This window comes from Monomorium pharaonis, chromosome 7 (genome assembly GCF_013373865.1).
Source record: "Monomorium pharaonis isolate MP-MQ-018 chromosome 7, ASM1337386v2, whole genome shotgun sequence".
Classification (NCBI taxonomy): domain Eukaryota; kingdom Metazoa; phylum Arthropoda; class Insecta; order Hymenoptera; family Formicidae; genus Monomorium; species Monomorium pharaonis.
Genome location: NC_050473.1, coordinates 8179065 through 8201161, shown reverse-complemented (window position 1 = coordinate 8201161; position 22097 = coordinate 8179065). Strand labels below are relative to the sequence as shown.

Here is a 22097-nt window from a genome sequence, read left to right as displayed (position 1 = left end):
CAAAAGAGATTAGTCGTTACGTAAACGGAGGAGAAGCACAAGCAACCACTGTGATCTCAATCGACATTTATATCGACGAGATGAAGAATGCGGAATCGCGGTTGGACAATCGACACTGCGGAACTGAGCTGCGACGTGCGTCGAACGCGATGGACTTCACGACACTGAAATCCCGCGTACCTCACACACGTTACTCTCGTAAGTTATTTTCCATGGGGTTTAGATGGACCGACGGACACACCACGGTCATTGTCGTTTTTCGCGATATTCGCGACGGATAAAAAGATGCGCGATCGCGGGATGAACAAAGTACGACGTGCCCGACTGTCTCCCCGACGGGATTGAGGTTACTTTTCGAGAATGTAGAAGGGGGGAAGGGGGAAAGCGGCTCGCCGGTCACCACGGTACGAGTCTACTTTTCGGGATAATAGCGGCGGTAAAAAACGCAAGTGAGGCTCGCGGGCGTCGCTTTCGAGATCTTGGTTAATGCGTCGGCAGAACGAGGAACGCGAAATCACCGTCGGACAAGCAACACTGCAGAATTGAGCCGCGACATGTATGTTGAACGCGACGCATTGCACGGTACTGAATATTCCGCGTATTTCACATGTTGCTCTATTTTTCACTCCACAGCGCGGACTGACGAACGCATCAAGGTCATCGCAGTTGCCCTGCGATCGCGAAATAAGCAATGTGACGTCCATCGGCGATGAGACTGACATGATTATGGAATATTTGGAAAGAATGGGAAGAGAGAAAACGGCCTTCTCGGTGCGAGCGAATTTTTCGAGAGAGAGAGAGAGAGAGAGAGGGACGAGGAACAGTCGCGAAACAAGTGCACTTCACACACGATGTCTCTCACGGTCGTTTCTCAGAAATACGAAGAAATGTTTGTCGGATATTTGGAAAAGACGAATCGGAGCGATCGACTTTTAGTGGTAACACAATTCACTGGTAAGACATTGATTCAATACTGCTTCAACATTGGCCAATACTGTGCCAATGTATTGTACTGTTGTTCGTTCGATTCGACACTCTCGACACTCGTTCGTTCACGATGTTTCAGCAAGTTCCAGAAAGAAAAAGCCACTGATCCCCGGCGGAACACACTGGTCAAAACACTGGCAACTGTGAATACAACACGCATTCGTGTCACCGCGGTGAGACTGACAGTCATTTCCAAAGGCCAAGAGGTAAGTCGTCAACGATTCGCTTGTGAGTCGATCAGAGTCGCATTAGTGGTACTATTAATCTTTACAGGGTGAAAAGTAGCATCTTATCCGTACAAATGAATATTTTGTGTTTGATCACTGTTTCATTTATTTAAAGTAGTCCGAAAAATCCATTTAAAAATTCATGAACATATTTTCAAGTTTATAGAATGAATAACTACCTCTTTTTGGAGAAAAATAAAATATAGCATAATTTAATTGCCTCTAAAGTGTATTTAAAAGGAATTGAATACAAATGTCAAATTAAATAAAAATGATTTGTATTCCAGTGTCAAAGATTTAGATTAGCAATAATAAAAACAAGGTCAAAATAAATTAAAGTCACTGTTTTAGACTCATCTTTCTAATCTTTTATACTGAAATTAGTATTTTAAAAAGTACATTATTCTCTCTTGATATAATATTTGAGAGTAATATCTGAGAAAGCTACTATGATTAACAGGTTCATTAAGCTTGTACTGCTCTGAAGACATTTGCATTTCTTTCAGAATGGAATATTGACTTTTTACAATTAGCGTAGAAATGGTCGAGAGACACTCTTTCATTACAAGTGATTTTTGCAGATTTATTTCTGTTTCCATCCAAGTGATCATAATATTATTCAAACTTTGTTTCTTAATTTTATTATTTACGAAACACACAGTGTCCAACTTCAACTATTATACACTCTCTCTCTCTCTCTCTCTCTCTCTCTCTCTACACGCTGGTATCAACATCCGATGTGCAATTTAACGATAATTTCCGATAACTTCTTCGAATTTAGTCATCTTGGAGCGAGTTCCTAATAGAATGCTAATTTCAGGACGCGAGCTATTTCTCCACTGGGACAAGTAGTTTCGTCGAATCCCATTCGCCGGGCGCGTCCCTTACGCGAGTTAGCAAGTGTGTCCTAAAGGGCCATCCGCCTACCACACGTGGGCCACTACGCCGCTTCGTGCACCTATAATACACATCCAGGGCGTCGAGACGCGCCTGGAATCGGGTGACAATAGACGCGTCGGGAAATTGAGTTGGCACTGATTAGACATTGCCGGCGTGCCGTCGTGCCGCGACGGTTCGTTGGAATCTACTCCGGCATACCCGGGGAGTCCAATTCCGCCTTGGAGGCCGTCCGATATTACTCAAGACTTTAAATCAAGCCCCCGGGTACCCGGGCCGAGGCGTTGCCGGCCTCGTTGCGGCACGTCGCCGACGGCAAGAACGTACACCCGCGCCCGGAATTAAACGCGTCGCACCGCGGGAAATGAGTTTCGTTGCGGCGTGGAATATCTCGAATGCCGAAACGCTTATTTCGTATGTTCTGATACGTCTTTGCGAAAACCGCTCGCGCGCGGTCTGACACTCATCTACATATATATTATAGCGCGGTTTTGTTCCCCGAACCTGCTCCAGAAGAACCCACTTACTCGGATTTAATAAATACAGAGATACCGAAGAGTCTCAGAATGTAATAACGTTATTGTAGAGGGATATCATCAGCAAGCAATATTTTTAAAAATATTTTTATACACAAGTGTTAAAAGTACACTAGGTTTCTCTTTTTTTTTTTCTTGAGAAACATTTATTTTGACATTTATAGAAAATGTGTTTTTTAATATTAAAGTCTTTTTACTATTTTGAGAAAAACAAGTATATTGTTAAAATAAATTGTATTGATTAACATCACATTCCAAAATACATATGTGTGGTAACATTATAAGTTAATGAAAATATTCAAAAAATTTTTTGAGATTTTTCTCAAGAATTTCTTTTAAGCAGTAATCAAAGCTAAGATTATCAACATTGGTTGACTATTGTGGTTGTAACAGGAACTAATATAATAATCATGAAAACTTTATATATTTATGTATTACAATAATAAATTAAATTAAAGTAAAAAAAAACATAAGATAATGAAATGACAATAAAACATTTTTTTCATAAATTGGATATTACAGATTTCAACTTTTTATACGCAAAATAGCATCTAAAAAAACTTTTTTGCTATTGATGGAAATAAAAACAGCATGGTCAGAAAAATTTAATGTAATATTATATAATAATTAAAATTTAATGTAATATTATATAATAATTAAATTATATACAAAAAAAATTTACTGGATTATTTCTAGTCGTTATTTTAAATAAATCAATGTAAAATAATATTAAATTATTATTTAATTAGTAATATAAATTAATGTTGAATATATATAGACGGTAAATATTTTTGAAAATCGTTATAAATGAGCAATCAATGTAAAATAAATACTCAAATATTTAATAATTTTTTTACAAATTAATAAACACTATATAATTAAAGACAAATATTTTTAAAACAATTAAAACAGACATTGTCTGCTAATTGAATACCTATATATTTGGTTCTATAATCGTGTTTGAATAAAATTAAACGATAAATTTATATCTATACAAATATGTATGGTAAACATACGATAGGTGACAAGTAGAAAAATCTACTAATCATATGATTTCGAAATGTTTTTATCTCGATCGTGTCAATCGCGAGTCTATTCCCCGTGTATTATATTGCGTTAAATCGTTGCATAATTCTCCTGTATTTCATAAATTGCATCGAGCTGCTTCCAACGTTATCAATTTTGTGCAGATACTGGTTGCGCCAGAATATTATCGGCCCATCCGAAAATTCTGACGAGCAAAATGCTTCGGGCACCCCTCATATTTTCAAGTTTTGCATTCGATAGAACATACATGCGGTCGTTAAATACCGGTCATCGATCAGTGTGACAATTTTCGATTTATCGAAAATGTCTCGAATTATTCAAATACATTTTTTTTCGCGTATCGATCGCGCCGTGCCTGCTTCGCCTCTCGCGATTTTTACACCTCTTCGTCACGACGTAACGAACTACCGCCATAAAATATAGAAAAGGAAAAATTCCGGGAAATCACGCTCGTATGTTAATTCTTTGCCGACGCCTTTATTATCTCTTTTCTTTTACAGCTGAAAAAAGAAAAATCAACGATACGCGAATCCCATTTTAGATTCAGGTACTGAAAAAGCAACGTATTTGCCGCGTGAGTGAAGACGAGAGCTTTTCGCTGTTAGTTTAACTTCTTTTTTTATTAACGAATAATAAGACCGCAAAAGCGACGTAGTTGTAAAAAGCGCCCGCGGTTTCCGTGCACGAAATTTAATTATCACGTACTTGTCCTGTTCATATCTACACGAAGCTTTGCCCTTTGCGACGTATGGAGCCGCAGATTATAGGGCTTCACGTGAAAGGAAGCTCTTATGTGTTACCTGCTTAAAACCTGTTTATACTTTCGCGACGATCTAATGAGCTTGTAACTGCACTTTCTATACCATTTGATGTACATCATTTCGCAAAATATTTTCAAGCGTTGATGCGTAAAAACATCAGAACATATACGCATTACATATTTTTTAAAAAATAAAGTAACAAAAAATTTTAATTGACATTTTTTAAATTTATTTTTTGTTTGTTCTTTTTTTTTCAAAAATTTGATTCGAATTTCTGCAACAGCTGTTAAACGATAGCACCTCATATTGTTCAATTTGCAACAAAAGTAAAATTGAAATGAATTTAATATTTAATTTATTGACAAAAATGTATATTTTGACTTCAATTTGTATGATTCAAACGATGCTCATCTTTCATTATAACGACAATTTTTCTTCGTGATGAACTATAATTATAGGAAATAAACGTTGATAATTAACTTCGCAAAAACGAAAAGAAATCTTGCAAAAAAAAAATCTTATCGAGATTCAAGCATCCGATGTAACAATTAATTTCCACGGAAACGCGAATCTCCCATTTTTAGTCTTCTCGAAATCAATGATGAATGAAAGCGATGAATAATATTCACATTATTTCACGATGGTTTTTCCCGACGAGAGTGATCGAGAACGGTCAGAGGGAAATCGATAGAAAAGGTCCCGAACCTTTTTATCCTCCGTGATCCTTGTTGACGTGGACTACATGACTTTTCTTATGCGCGCGTTATATATAATATATTTGGTACGATATGAGGCCGCGGAGCATGGGCCGAGGGACCAGTAAGCTCGTGAGAAAGATAACCCTGCGGCTCGAACCCTCCGGCGGTGTTATGCCGATAACGGAAACCCGTTTCCGTAAACCAATGCTCTCCTCAGACCCTTTGGGAGTAGGTACGTAATCTATTTCAGCCCTTACGAGGATTACGCGGATTTTACCGTGTTCTCCTTCTGCGAAGACGAAACTGTCCCCCATATCGCCACCGGACTCACATAGTATGTAGGATGGCCGAGTTATTCGTACGGCGAATTAAATTCGCCTCGTCCTGGCTTTACGCGGCGGATTCAGGCGATATCAAATTTACGCGTTTCGGGCGCGATCGTAGTAACGGGCGGAATTTGCGAGAGTTCCCGTAAGATAGAAGTAACGTATAGATTGATAAGAGCCGATGAGAAGAGAGATTTCAGAATGAAAAACACTTGTGACTCTTGAACGGTAGTATTTTGCCTGGGGCTCCAGGGAAATATGCGGAAGAGCACGCGAGAATATAGCGAGATTTCTTGCTGCAATAATTTCTTAAATATTTAAATTAACGTGTGGAAAGCCACGCGTTTATCCTGAATAACGGCGAGGTTCCGAAAATATATTGCCCGAGTGACTAGCGCGTGAGAGCGCACGTAACCTTACGCGACTCTGACTGCTTACGTAACCCCCACGGCCGAGGCACACGAATCCCGAGGTTCTTGGCAGCGCGAATCCTCGAATATGGATATGAGGATGGAGAATTAGGCCCCGTGGCGGTCACTGTTCCGTATAACTTCGGTAACGTACCGCGCATGCCTCTCGTCTCCCGAATTCGAATCTGTACTTTGGCAACGGTTGGTGCTCTCCCGAGATTACTGGGTGTCTTGAGAATTTCTACAGATTATCGATAACATAGAACGGGAAATAGCCAAACTAATTTCTAAATGGAAATGACAAATGGACAATATACGACATTTATCAATTGAAGAAATGTAGCACGTAATACAAGAGACTCGAGATTCAGAGGTCGAAGTTCAAACCGCACTAGAAGTGGTTTTTAGTGTATTTCTTTAAAAACAGCATACATAACAAATTAATTACAACAGTTAATTACAAATAAAATTATCATCACTAACAATTTTTCGATTAAAAAAGAAAGATTTATAAAATTTTTTATATCGGAGATACAAACGCAATTTTTTTTAGAGATCCTTTTTCTATTTTCCTTCTTGTTTTTGATGATACTAACTCTTGTAATTACGTAAGGTTTTTATTTCAACATATATCTCCAATTTTGGCAATACATGCTTAAGATTTTAGCTTCAGATTAGATTCAATATCATCAAAGTTGTATAACAATAAATGTGATTTCAAAGTTTTAAAGTCGAAAAACGTCGTAAATTGTATAACAGAAAATAAATGTCTACGGAAGTCAATCTCGCTTCGGTCTACCTATCGGAAACTCAGACTTGCGCTCACTGCTGTTTGTTCAAGAGGATCCCACAGATTCGCATAGGGAAAGAAATCGAGGACGAAAAGAAGAAAGTGTCGAGCTTTCGCACGTCCACGAAGTTTCGCTGAATAGCAGTGGACACGACGAGCATGGATCCCTCCCTTTTTCTCTCTTTCCCCTCTCCCCTTCTCTCTCTCTCTTATTCGTACGTTTGAGGATCGTATTTTTTTTCTCCGCACCACGACGGGCCGACTAACAGAATCCCGAAGTTTGGTGGAGCGCCAGATTATGATCCACTGTGCTATACATTGTGCCGATCGACGACGACGGACCGGTGAGTGTAACCCGGTTTTCGTTCAGTCGCCTGCACCAGAAGTTGGCGAAACTTTTGAAATAAAAAGGATTGGATTAAATTATCACTTCGTTTCTCAAAGCTCGCGAGTCGGATCGTCTTTCTTATGTAATTTTTCGCCAAGAAAGAAAGATGCCAAATCGCATTTTTGACCAATCACGATTTTATCGCATGTCGAAATGTCGTACACACGTATAATAAACGCTATCTATTCCGTTTAGTCGCAGAAAGAGGGTTTGTGATATAAAAAGGAATGAGAAATGTCTGTCAATTAAAAAGGATTTAATCGACAAACGACAGTCCATTGCTGCTCTTTTGGTCGCAGAACACACGCACATACACATACATACATTTATGCAAAAACAATTAATTATGGTCGGACTGATCACCATATGATAATTATGTGGCACTTTGAACTCTCGATATAATCGCACACGACGCGCATTTTGTTATTGTATACTGCTGTGATGAAATAATAACGAGAGAGTAGCCCGAAATTGCGATCCGCTCGACACCCACAACGTTTAAAAAATTGAAGAGCAAACGGTGAAGGGCTTTAATAAATGATCAATGTGTAAATACTGAATTTATGCTACGCGGTTGATAGCAAATATTAAACTATCAAATATCAAAATATTTAGATTAATTGCAATTATATTGATTAAATATGTTGCGCGATGCCGCTTTGATACAAAATCTATCTGCCTAGTATCGATTCGTAAGGTTATAATACAACTAATTATAGTCCATTGACTGTCAAAAAATGTGAACACCGCATCGGCATTTAATTGCGCATGCAATACATTTCGAACGCTAAATTCCATAAAGTAACAAGAGATATTATTAACATAACGACTGATATCATAATTTTCCAGTGCTTAAATCGCTCGCTCTAGCGAGTCGTGTATTATTCTAAAATCGAAATAATAAATGATATAATTTTATTTACATTGGCAAAAAATTCAAATTGCAATAAGAGATATATTTAAATTTAAATTTTATTAAGAGAATAATTATCACTTTTAAATAACATGAGATAATAATTTACGCTTCTCATCTTTCGACATTTTGATTTTAGTCTCGAATGAATAAATTGCGCGAAATATCTGCTTCGGCAAATAGCTGTCGCCTCAATGCGCTTATGGTCGTAAGAATGAATTATTCGTGTGGGCTGAACATTTAATAATTCATAATGATAAGATCGCATTTCGAAAACTAATGTAATATTCTAACGCAATGATTCGCAAAATATTGCCTGCCCGTTCGAGTTTTAATGTGGAACCAAATTGTATCAGCGAACAATAAACTCCAGTCAGATCATCGACGACACGACGTTACAAAATAAATGCAGTATACTCGGTTTATAAAATGAACGTGCTTCAAATATTTGGGGACCTATCCGATAACCTCACGGTTAACTAACCATATGAAGTTTGATAATCAGTGACGTACTCGTATCAGGATCTTTTTATAATTACGCAATATTTGTAATACGGTATTAAAGTACCGTGCAGTAACGTTATCCCGCACGTAAACCCCGCGTATCCCGCGCTATGTATCTCGGACTCGATGTATGTCCCGAATCCGGTATCAGTGCGACCTGCAATTTAAATTCACTAATCCGACGATACTAATTACCACGCCCGAGAGATTTCCAGGTCTGCGGCGTCTTCCATCGTATCTCCGGTTTGTTCCACTTTCGAAAGTTCCCATTGACAATTAATCAGCAGTTCCGAGGAACTGCGCGACAAAGCGCAGATACGTTTCCGAATGCGAGAGCGTCGCCGGACTAAAGGTAAATTCGTCGGGTACAGAGCGATGCTAATAAACGGCCGCGGCTAGTGCAGTTTACGAAGCGGGGGAGGCTCCATAAGTGCCGGACGAATCGTGAATGAGATTAGCCCAGTTCCAGTTACGGTTAGTCCGAAATTTTGTGAAACTGTTACGGCCACACGCTGCTTGCCGAGATGGAAAGCGAACGGGCGGACTGCAAGCTCCATCGCATTCCCTCCTCATTCCAGCGCTTTTATACTCGATCTGCTAGTGCGATTGCAGAGAGCGGCTTAGATTACTTCCGCAGATTCGAAGGAGAAAACTACAAAGAGCTTTCCACGTTTGTCGTGATATTGTCGTTAATTGCATACTAGTTTGGAAGGTTTAAACGATGAATTAAACTGGTTAAAACCGTTCAGGCTCTCAATATATTTCAGATAGAAAATTTATTTTACATTGTTAAGTAAATGACTTAATTTGCTAAGGCACGCGTTGTGAAAAGTAGAGGGTTTGATTTCTGGATAAGAATAATTTTTGCAGGACAAGATTTCTTTATAAAAATTCTTTTTTTTATATAACAATATGTATTTTTAAATTTGTGATAAATATATTTCAAGATGTCAGAAAAATATTCTTTAGAGAAAAATAACTGTTACTTAAAAGAAGGAAAAGGAACAATCGCGTTTTTTAGCAATAAAATAATATTTTTCTGTGTGCGTATTATTTTCGTTTAACTTCGAATTGTATTTCGAGATCGAAAAATTTATTTGACACGCAGTTTGATAAAGTTAAAAATATATGCAAAATTGCACAAGAAATATCGACACTAAGATTTAGCTTCTGAATAAAGTTCATTTTTAATCAGTTGTGTTTTTACTATCAGTCAATATTCTCTTATTATTTATATCAACGTTTTATTATTGTTTAAAAGATTTAACTCATTTACTTTTTTAACCTATATCTTTTCTATTTATATATGTCTACAAAGAGATTTGATAATTGTAAATAAACACATTAAATCCGAGCTGTTTATACTGCAATTTGATTTTTTTCATTATTAACACAATAACATTATAAAGGTCCGTGATTATTATATATAATTATTATAAATTTTATATTATAAATATAAAATAAAATTTAATGTTACTTTTAATCATTTTTATTATAATTTTTTTGTAACGGCAATTATGCGAATAATGAAATAATAATTAAAGCGAATATTTAAATGATAAATAAACTTTTATTCTATACTTTAATTATATTTAAACTCTTTTAGAATTATTGATGCTACTGTATCAATCAATTTTACCTGTAATTTTTAATCCTCAAATTTTTTTCTATAACAATATCGGTTATACGATCCAGGGTTGCGAAGGTTGCTCGCAAAATAACGTCATGTCACACTTGTACTATTTTACAAATAAACGTACAATACCGTTGCTTGCTACACGTGGCATTCAATTTTATATTTGTAAGAGTAAAATTCGTTTCGATATTACTCTTCCAATACCGTGAAACTCGATGTCGAATGCTATCCGTTGGCCCACAAGAGATTAAATTGCAAAAGCTTTTCATATTACATTACAGCAGAAATTAATGCAATATGTTCCATGATTTAAAATTCACTAATATATTATTAATCCTGCAAACGAAAGCTAAAAGCACATATGAATACATAGTAGTATAAGTTTACATGATATGAGTACAAGAAACGAGTATTATCTATTACAAAAATCAATCAAGACGAAATTTCTTTTCGGATAACGATCTATAAGTGAAGATAGGAAAAATCACAATGAGTCGTTTACAGGATAAGTTTTGTTACGCGGTCAAAATTTTTTCCATCGCCGAACGCGTAAATTGCCGAGTTATCGCGCAATTTCAGTTGTCCAGCAAATCACGAATCACGCCTGCTTGTTAGCTGCAGATATGCCTTGTTTCGTTCATCGTTTATGTCATTAGTCTTATACCGTTCGCCCTAACAATGCATTTCTCTGCGTTTATCGGGCTCCCCTTCTCCGTTCCTCGCACGCACACGCGTTTCCGGTTCGTTGAATTGGCTTCGTTATGTCGACGGGACCTCAATTCCCAATGCGATACGAGCCAATTTGTATCCTCCGGTGACCCGCCGCATCTACTATAGGCCGCACTGACGATACCGTCTAATGATCGGAGCCTGTGTATCAGGCACGCAGGTTCTCTGACAGATTATAAACTTCGACGCATATCCTCCCTGTACGTGTACAAACGCGCATTCTCCGGCAACGTAGGCTCGAAATACGCACGCTCGAGCGCGTATTTTGAGACGCCGACTTCGTACGCGAATGCCGTCCCGATATGATTCCTTATCATGCATCAGCCCGTCGATTGCATCGATTTATATTCGCAAAGGGACACTGTCGTATAGGACGCAGCTTCTATGCGAGAAGCCATTATGCGTAAATGAAAATTTAAATTAACATATTCAGCAGAAGAGCGAGAAAAAAGGATGTTTTTTATTATCTTTTTTTCGTTCAAGTTCTTTTCTTAATTTATTCAGCGCACGCGAGAAATGCAACAAGATATCAGGAGAATGAAGGAAGCGGTTCGGAAATTAAATTTTTGCCTCTGGTTATTAAGCAACCACGAGAAACGGATTTTCTACTATTACTAACAGTAATAATAAATATAATTTTCTTATATGAAATGAAATAGTCTGTGTAAATAATTATAAAATTGTATAACTTTTTTTTCCTTATTAATTAGGTTATAAAATTTGTTATACGCATTTATATATAACATTTGTATCTTACATATTTGTACAACACTCTCGAAACGCGTCAGACTTCTTTCAAAATTTTCCGAAATTTCAAAAAGATTGTCGTGTCCCATTGAAATCCATTTGCAATTCTCTCCATCATTACCATGATATTTTTTTTTTAAACTCACCCCCTATTGTACATTTCCTGTAAATTTATAATTCCAGATTTTCGCATTGGAATTACCGACTTCGACATTTTCCGATGCCCGTAAACTTTTCACGCTTTACACCCGCGATATCGATTATTGCATTTGCATAAGCGATCTTCCTTATGAAAAATAGGATGGATGCCTATAACAACGTTTTTTTTTTTTTTTTTCATCGGAGTTTTCTCTTCGAAGTTGCGGGGATGCAGATGAGTGCAACGTAGCGCGTGGCCCGATGCATTTCCTTGCTGCATCGCCGTTACGCTCCATATACGACGACCGGGTCGATATTCGCAAAGGGATTCGCGATATCCGATCAAGCTTGTCGACGAGATATCGTCGTGCGCACGTCGACCCATATCGCCCGCAGTTTCACGACTCCCGTGGATTTTCGTTTCACTTACAGGGATTGAGGAACCGGTCTTACAGGCTGCGTTACGACCGCGAGCGCGAATGAAATTGTGATTTTCGGATGCCGAGACACGAGGCGCTCCCGAACTGCTTCCTCCTTGAAGACATACAAGAGCGAATCGTGAGAAATATCCGAAATCACGTATGCAACACTGCGCGACGCTCGTCGAACAATTTGTGAAATTATTATCGGCTCCTTCGTGGAACAGAAAAATTGAATCCCGCTGATGAACTCATGACCGAAGTTTGACAGATTATGAATAGATGCGTGATGGAAAGTTATTATATAACGACTTTTTCGAAAATGCATCAGCGCGTAAACTTTTCTCATCATCTACGAGTTAATGGGTGCGCGTTGCTTCGCCGTAGACTTGACGAATGGATTTACGCAATCCATCTACTTTTATCAAGATGAAGACTGAGTTATTTCGTTAATAAGATTGAGAAAATCGTAATAATTTCTTACAGAGATAATCTTCGCAGAGAAATGTTTTGCTAATTAAAATGCCAAATGCGTAATAAGCGCAGTATCTCATTCTCCGGAGAATTATAATTAGGAATAAAGTTAATAAAAGTGAACTTAAACAAAGTAAAACTCTTTATAATAAGAGATATTATACTGTTTAACATTTTATATATAATAAAAAGTTGGATATTAGACCGTGTGAATAACGCAGAAAGAAAATCAAGAATTTCTTGAGGAGATCATTTTAATAACATTTTTAGATTAAATATATTTAGCTGTTCTACAATACTTTTACATTATTTTTACCTCAAGAGAAAATTATTTTTAGCATAAGTGTAACGTTTAAGTGTCATGATTCTGTGACCGAGTTCCACTAGGGAACTCAAGCGGAATTTTAAACGGACAGTTGTTTATGAACTACGCGTGACGAAAAAAAAAATTATGTCTCAGACTAAGGTGTGTTAACGTAATATAAATCTGCACGAGCGCTAATCCACGCATCCTTGATGAAAATGATGCGCATAATACCGATAAACATCGTCAGATATGCATTCAAATCAGTTGCTACTTCTCGTGGGGTACATGACAAGATTCATTTACGAGCAGATGAAATCGACGGAGAGTGCCGGCGGTGCCATCGGACACGCTACGCTCGGAAGTAATTGACTCGGGGATGAGCAGTCACATGGCACGCGGATCGTCAGGACGTGTTCGCGTCCCGCGGCATCTGGCAAACTGGCGCGCACGACGGCAAGTTTCTAATTTATTTAGTTTACGCGCTAAACAAGAGTTATACGCCGCCCGTCGTCGTCCCACCTCCTTGTCGTCGTCGTCGTCGTCGTCGTCACGGCGAGGCCCTCGGTAAACACGCGTACGTAAACGAGCGTAAATCTTCACGCGCGAGAAGCTTGAAATCGCATATACGAAGAGAAATCGCGAATGATGTCACTCGCGTTAACAAGACCGGGAGATGAAAGCAAATGTACATGCAGTTCAGCAATTAAATGTTACGAGACATTTTCGCCCGTATTAACTAAAAAAGAAAATGTTACATATGTAGTTTTTTTTTAAATAAAGACTTTTACTTATAACGTATTTTAATTACTGTGTCGTATATAGATAACGAATATTTTTACGCGGAAAGAATGATTTTGCTGAATTCAAAAATAATTATATCGAATCATTTTAAAAAATTATTGGACGTTTAAAAGCTGGTTGCTAGAATGTCCAAACTTTTTAGAGTAATATTGTCACGTTTGAGCGTCCTACATAATTATTTTGATGAAAATTATTTTCTGATCTGTACTTTACTAAATTTTTAGATATTGCAGTAAAATTGTTCTTACGAAATATTATACGATAAAGTTTATACGGTATATATTAATTGTTATATCCGTATTTAATAAAAAAAACTGCGTTAATTTGAGTGTTGTTAAAATTCAACGATTAGTATCGCAAACAGATTAAATAACGTTGTAACTTAATGCCGATAGTATGTATGAACGTTTATATTTTCCGAATCTAATACCAAATCGATGGGCTGTTTCGTTTTGCATACCGCGAGGATTCGTTCGATATTTTTCATCACATCAAATATTTCACGACAATGAATACCGTGGAAGCAATAACGCGCGACCGGGATGCAAACGCCAAGGAAAAATATTCTAAGCAAGATAGAGGACGGATATCGATGAGTAGTGAGGATCGAGCTGGCAGGACCACTACCGAAAAATTCCGTTGGTATTCAATGGGCCATCACCGGAATTCAATAGTTTCTCGATACGCTGCGCCGAAATATTACGAAAATTTTGTAACCAATTTCCATATAGAGAGAAAGACAGAAGCTGAGAGAAAGAGAGAGAGAGAGATTTGTATATGTATTCCAAAAGGAATGCATTAAAATGATGTGTAATTTATAATTGAAAATAGATAATTTGCGGGAAGTAGAAATATGTAACGTATGATTAATATCTGCGTTATTACGCGCATTAAAATTAATTTTCACTTACAATTACATACATACTTGGTCTACAACGATTACAAAAAAGCAAAATTTTCAAATTTGTGATAAAATTGAGAAATGTGTAACATATGTACATTAATTAACTGAACTGTTTTCATTTAAAAGCAGAATTTTTTATAAATTTTTTTCTATTTTAGCATATTAAAAAAATTGCGTATATAAAAAGTTAGGGGCGAATATTAATTTTATCTATTGATGCAATAAAATGCAGAATAAAGCAACGCATATGAACATTGAAAAAAAGTTGGTGAGTTTTGTATGCAAACACGCAATAATAAATATTATGTTATTAAAATTTTACAACAATACGCAACGTAAAACATGTGCAATAGTCGGTAAAGCGTGTACCGCGGTATACGCGGGAATATGCAACGTCATGACGAACGCGAAAACGCTTGGCAGTGGATACAGATGCGTCAGACGACGAATGGAAACGTTTCTCGTCGGCGTCTTCCGTCCCGCGCGCAAACCTGACTTGTCGTTCGGCGTTTTTTTTTTTTTCACCGTTCCGTTCTCGCTTCTCGTTCGACAGATATAAAAATTCAATTGCCACTCAGGTGAGGAGTGGTTCTACTTTCCTCGCCTATCTAGTCCGCGCTGCGAGTTGGCCAATTTCCAAGCCTCGGCGGAACGAATATCTCTCGGTCTCGGTCTCTCTCCCCCTGCCCCACGTTTTACCCTTCTGCGTTTTACCCTTTTGACTCTTTTTTTTTTTTTGCTCGCGCGCGCGTAATCCGCGAACGGAGGTGCGTCACCGGGGTGCAACAGAGCGATTTTCGCGGCGTGTTTACGTATCGACGTATCGGACCTATCTGTAACGAATTTTTATGAAAACGCCGACGTTTGCGCGCGCGTTCACAGCGATATGCCTCGCGTGAACGTCGAGCGTGAAACGCGACGTTCTGCAGGAATATTGGCGGGTAGTCAATTATCGGCTGCACTAGCTGCGCATCTTTTCAAAACAGCTCTCCTCTTCTCCTGTCCCACTTCCGTTGTTCGTCGCTTCTTTTCTTTCTTCCTTTTTTTTCGTAAAAATCGGCTTTAAAAATTGAATTGTTCGCTGCACAAAGAGTTCGAGTTGCGAAACAAAATATTTCGCGATCAAGAAAAGATTTTTTATTATCCTTGTTACGCTTGTCTATTTCCATTATTAATACGCCTCAGTAAAATATTCCTGCTGCAAAATGTTTCCGTACAATAGGGAACAATTGAATAGTGAAGCAGTTTTGCAATTAAGTCTCTCAAAAGCTAAATTAATTACAATTCCTTTTTTTAAATTTCTTTATTTTAATATCAAACTTAAAGTGATTAATTTAGAACTTTTTAATCAATCTTCTCTATTTTTTATTTCACGGAGTTAATTGACTTTATTGTTAAGAGAATTGGTTATTAAATAATTTGGAACATACAATACTGTTGAAATGTAATTAATAACAACAAAACGAATAAACTATCCTTTTATAAACTGATTACTTTCAGATTTAGAATAAGAATAATATTGCAAACGTATAATCGCACAAGAAAATTCAAAGATTGTTATTTGTCAGATTTACTAGAGCTAAAGCAAATATTTTTGAAGAGAAAAATCAGGAGTCAAAGCTCTTCTTTTCTAATTACATTATTTTAAGCCAATATTTGAACTATATGACGCGTTGTCTCAAAAGTGTACATACGCGCACTTTGTTGTCAAATGCTCATGCTCGATTCACGAAGACCACGTAATTAACTCAAGCTCCATTTCGCGAGTGCCTTAGTATCCTCGAGACGCTTTCATCGATGATACTTTAATTTCAACAAGTTGCTAATTGCCATCCCGTGGGATCTTAGCGGTGATCGAAACAGTTCAAGCGTAAACTACGACAGAGACTTCATCATGTCACAAACGCGTTCCGCACACACAAGCAATTCGACGGCGCTCAAAGTCGAACTCGACTCGATAGAAGAGAGGAAATACGCTGGGTTACTCGGGAATATGGTCTTCTAGAAATGGCTGACTGTATTTATCCTTTACCGCGGAATCGTCCGGCGACTAATGGCGTTATGAGATCACATTCGATCGCGGCCGCATTTAATTATCCGACTGAGTTATCTCGACAGTGTAATGCAGACAGACAAACAGACAAAAGACTGATAGGATACAAAAAGGACGGACAAAAATTTGTGTATTAACTGTAACTGAATAAATATGTTAGTCATGTAAAACGTGAAAAATGTAAATTGTCAGAGAGAGAGAGAGAGAGAGAGAGAGTACTGAAAATGTACACACACAATTATTGTCCCGGAAAATAAATCAATGCAACGACTTTCACAGATTTTCACAGAAATGCATAAGGCTCCATATATATACATTTGTTGCTATATATTTGTAATAATAAATGATTTAGTGCTACACAAGGAGCTACAATGGCGTAATATTTCGAAACACGGTCTCGAACCATATCTTCACATTTTCACCTCTGGTCTGGCATGACTCCAACAAATCCTAGAAATCTCAAAAGGATTACTGCTTTGGCCGACTACGCTCCTACATGCACGGATATTCCAAAAGAAATACGTGCGATAAACGAGCAGAGTTGAACACCGTATTGCCGGTCAAATAAAACGAATGTTTGCAACAATTGTCTTTTCAATAATTCACATTTGCACGCACAATAGTTAACGAGCACGTAACTAACCCAACACTCTGCAAAAGCGTGGAAAGAGAACCTCGATCATTAATTCTATAAAACAATTGCACGATTGCAAAATAAAAAAACCAAAACTGATATAACATTTCCTGATTAAACAGAAAATAATAATGCAAAATAGTATATGTTTAAACAAAATAGTGTACATTTTTAAAAATGGAATAGATATATAAAATACAAAATTGAGCAACGCGTACACTTTTAAATAATTTAATAATTAATTTCATTAATCTTTTATTCAAAACATTTAATTAAAGAGTTTAAAAAAAAAACTGAGACAAACATGTATATAAATATAAAAATATCTCTTCAAATTTTGAAATTTGTTTCATTTGGAATAACGGATTTATCTCTAGAAGGAAACAAAATCAAACAATAATATCTATCTATTAACAAATAATATCAAGGTATTATCAAAAATGTTATTAACAATGTTTGCTTTGTTCCCCTTTAACAGAAATGTGTCTCGTTCAATATGTGTCGTACATACACATCGCGCAGCCCGATATCTCGGAACTAACGAGATGTTATCCGTATCATCTCGGACGGTTATTTGCTCTGTTTCATTAATTTGGAAACTACACTTCGACAAAATGGGTGAACGCTTGATAAATAAGATACGACATAATGCGAAGAGTTGCCCCGAGTTCGTCCATCACGCGCATCTACGCGTCGCGCTCGAACTCGTTTACTCACGTTTTATGTACACGATGCCAACGTGCAACGTGCAATCCCGCGGGAGTCGGCTGAGGGTTAAGTAGGTGCCAGGATGATACCAGGCAGCCAGCGAATGCTTCGGCAGTCAGGCACGATGAAGCGTCTGACGGTTCCTCCTCGGAGGATTTGGCGTCACTCCGAACGCAAAACGTGACGTCGCATATTCAGCATCGTGCAGTATCACATCCCTCCCTCCCCCTCCCACATATTCTCGGGTTGTACTGTGTCTACCCCCTTTGTTATCCTCGAGGCATCTTTCCCTTCTTCTCCCTTTCCTCTTTTATCGAGGACCGCTTACGCGCCTATCTATTGGATTTCCCCGCCGAGGTCGAGAAGCTCGAGGAGACCCTCGCGTGTCGTCGAAGTGGTTTAGGCTGATGTGGCTCGTTCAGCTCACGTAGGACGGATCCTTTATCCCTATGTGCGTAACGGATCCACAAGGGGAGAAAGAAATCTTGACATCAGAAGTTTGTATATTTTTTAGAAGATTGTATATGAAATCATCTACAAGCTACTTGTATAACTGTATAACTTGTATAACTGTAGAATTTGAAAATACTACTTAAACGGAGCAAGCACTTTGTAAACTGATCTAGAAAAATTCAGGCGTCAAATTGTTGCTGTTAGATAAACGGAGCATGAGGCATAACATGTAAAATGTTTCAGTAATAATCAAACCAGCACACTCGGCAAACCGATATTTAAAAAAAAAAAACAAAATAACTAGAACGGTTCTTTAAAACCAGCAATGAAAATTAAATGTAATATGCAAAGTGGTACTTTTAAATTTTTAATTTTCTATCTCAAATATTTTGATGTCTTTAATGTCAAAATGTATTTAATATAAAAACGTTTTTAATTAATCACCAGATGTATCAGAAAAAAGATTATTTCATAAAAATTTTTGCATTTTTTGTTTTTACTGTACTTGTACGTATTTGGCACACATAATATCAAGTTTACATCAAATAACGCGCAATAAATGATAAATTAAACTGTATTTCTATACGCAATTATATCTATAGTTGGGAATTTAGACTAAACAAATAATTAGTATACTTTAAACAAAGTTTTGTTCATGATTTTCTTCGATCCCGCAACACACACCTTATTTAATCCTTGCTTATCTCCTTAAGGACAAACTACATGCTTCATTGTTATAAGCGTAAATGAATCTACATACTCGTCACGGAGCTCTAATCCTGCGGGATACGAGGCGCATGAGATACATCGAGTATCATGCAACGCTCTGAAGCATCATCGAACAGTATCGAGTTCGTAGATCGTCAAGTGGCGATTCGTATGTTATGATATACATAATAGCATGCAAAAGTTTCCCCATTGTCGAAAATTGCCCAGTTGTGCTGCACAATCTATTGCTTCGAATACAAGGAGCGCTTTGTTTCCTTCACCCTAGTAGAACAGCATCCGAAAATATAGAAAAACGGATATAATCACGTTTTTCTCGATTGCTAATAATATTAAATGACAATTAATATGCGATTTCTTAAATTTGATAATAATTTGGCAATTTATTAAATATAGATACGGTAATTTTTTATTTGTTGTCAGTGTTGTTATATTCTCAGTTAATAAAATTTTAAAAATAAAATGGGGTGCTTAAAATTCACTGACATTAATTAATTTTAGTATTAAAACGTAACTTGTTTTCTTCAATTTTACATTAGAAAGATAATTTTATATGTTTGTATATTTACTCTGTTTTCTTATTTTTTTATTATACTCCTATTATATTATTTCTGTTAGTTTTTTCTTCTTTGACTTTGCAGACAAGAAATCACAGGGATATTATGCAATTAGATACATAAATTCCTTTTTATACAACGTAATCCAACACACAGGTCATCATTAGTAATCGTAGCTCTATAATTTCATAACGAAGAGATTATTTGTAATCAACCGGCTCCATACCAAGATTCCATTGTGTGTACAGATTCGAGACTAATCGAGTTATCCAAGATTATCTGATCGCAGTTGGTTACAATGAGGACAATTGTTTACGCAACTTTATCAGATTTGTGTAACTAAAATTGATACGGACAAAAGTACGAATGTGTATTAAAAACATATTTCCACTAAACCGAATAACATTGGCGATCGCGCATAATATTATAGACCATTAAGTTTGAAACGGCGGGCGTTTGTATGAGCGCGTCATTTCCCTGGTATTTCTTTCATTGTCTATGATAATTTTTCTCATAAATTCTTGCCATGCGCTTTTTATCTTCTCGGAAAGATTACGAAGAGGCGATTTATCTTCGGACGCGTCGCTTTATCTCTTTTTTGGAGGTAGCGTCATGATCGTCACGACGACATGGAAAACGCCGTGTTTTTTCATTGCAGCCGATATTAGAATAAAATTGAGGAACGTTAAAAAATATTCGTCAATAATGATAGACATTATATTGCTATCTGTCCGGTAATAATCTCGTTACAGGTGCAACTTTATTATTTTATTTTACGACGCTAAACACAATTGGCAATTAGTCTCAGTGCCATTATTCCTCGGAGTAAATTTCATTTTTAAAATGTTTATGAGTTGAACATTTTTGTATTTTGCAAATTATTTCTCTGTTCTCGTGGATTTTATTTCACAGTCTAGGAGAAACCATTTATAATTTTGCAGAGCGTTCAAAATGTCATAACGCGCGATGAGCGCGCGCATACACGTTCTCTAGAGAATGCACGTTGTGTAACAAAGCGGTTTACACGCGAGACGCGACTGGGAAGTCATCTCCTTGGAAGGCCATTATACAGAAGAGTTTGTGCGGCTGCAAATGTTTTTCACGAGAAGAGTTTTCATACAAAAGCCAACCCGTGCTTGTAATTGACTATACAGGTTTTCGAATTAAATATTTTCCCGCGTTGACATTGTAATCCAGAAGAGAAAAGGGAGAGACGCGAAATTGCCAAAGCCGTAACGAATGGATCCTGTTGGTAAGCCAATTGCATAATTCCGCAAGCATGCACTATGTATCGGCCGTGAACGATGAAGCCCACTGCGAAACGTTCTCGGAATTCATTTATGAGAAATGTATGAAGTGCTTGTATCAGCGCGCACGGGAATAAGACTGCGGTACACTGTTAAATTTATAACGTTGAATTATATTTAATTTGAATTATTTTTCATTTTATTCTCATTGTTACTCGGTATGTCGTCAATTTAATTAAAAAACAAAGGATTTAATTTAACTCAAGAAATATTACATTTGACTTAAACTTAATTTATTATTCATCAAGTGCATATACGTTAATGTAAACGCTGTTTGAAACTTAGCAATTTAATCATAGAAATGAATTGACTGCATGAAATAATAAATTTCGACACAGGTGGAAGCTAAAAATAATAAAATATTATGTTTAACTCTGAGAATTGATTTAAATTTGACTTGATATTTTTTAAATATTTATAAGAGCTTAATATTAAGGAACTGTGCAGGGACTGCGAAAGACGAAGCGAGGGAGGCGCGTGTGTACGTTACGTGCGTATTTGTGCGAGAGCGGAAATAAGGAGCGCGAAGAGAGCAAGTAGCACGAAAAGAGAAGGAATGAGGGTGGTAGTAGTCGAACGCGCAGCTAGGACGACAGGACGAAAGAGTGAGAATTGGATAACCCACTGGTATGACCTACATTTGGCCTACGGGTCACAGTAGACTGGGTTATTGATTCAGTTCGCTCTTAAACACAGTCTCCGTTTCATTTCGTTTCACCTGCTCTCCTTCTCCCTCGATGATCGCTGCCGTTTCGCTGACACCGGTCGTCCACGGTGTCATTCGAATTACGGCGAGCAGTTATGCCCCGTTTAGATTAATGAATTCTTTCTTTAATGAATTCGCAGATTTTAAAATAGAAAATTATTTATTCCGCAAAATTCTTTGTTTTCCATTTGTACTATCTAGTAAAGCGCCGAAATAAATAAATGTCAATTAGCTATATTTTCAGAAACATTGTTTGAAAGTTAAAATGATTATAACCATTTTTTAAGCTTTTGCATTACCTTAATTGACTTTTT

The 22097-nt window shown here is 37.1% G+C and overlaps 1 long non-coding RNA gene across 1 annotated transcript in view; it reads left to right on the top strand.

Moving 5' to 3' along the window:
• The first annotated feature begins 3 nt into the window (after positions 1 to 3).
• Positions 4 to 22097, top strand: part of LOC114255686 — a 137891-nt gene continuing 115797 nt past the window's right edge. The window contains exons 1-3 of the long non-coding RNA XR_004964217.1: positions 4 to 556; positions 634 to 954; positions 1067 to 1193. This is a non-coding gene — a long non-coding RNA (uncharacterized LOC114255686). The remainder of the gene's footprint in view (positions 557 to 633; positions 955 to 1066; positions 1194 to 22097) is intronic.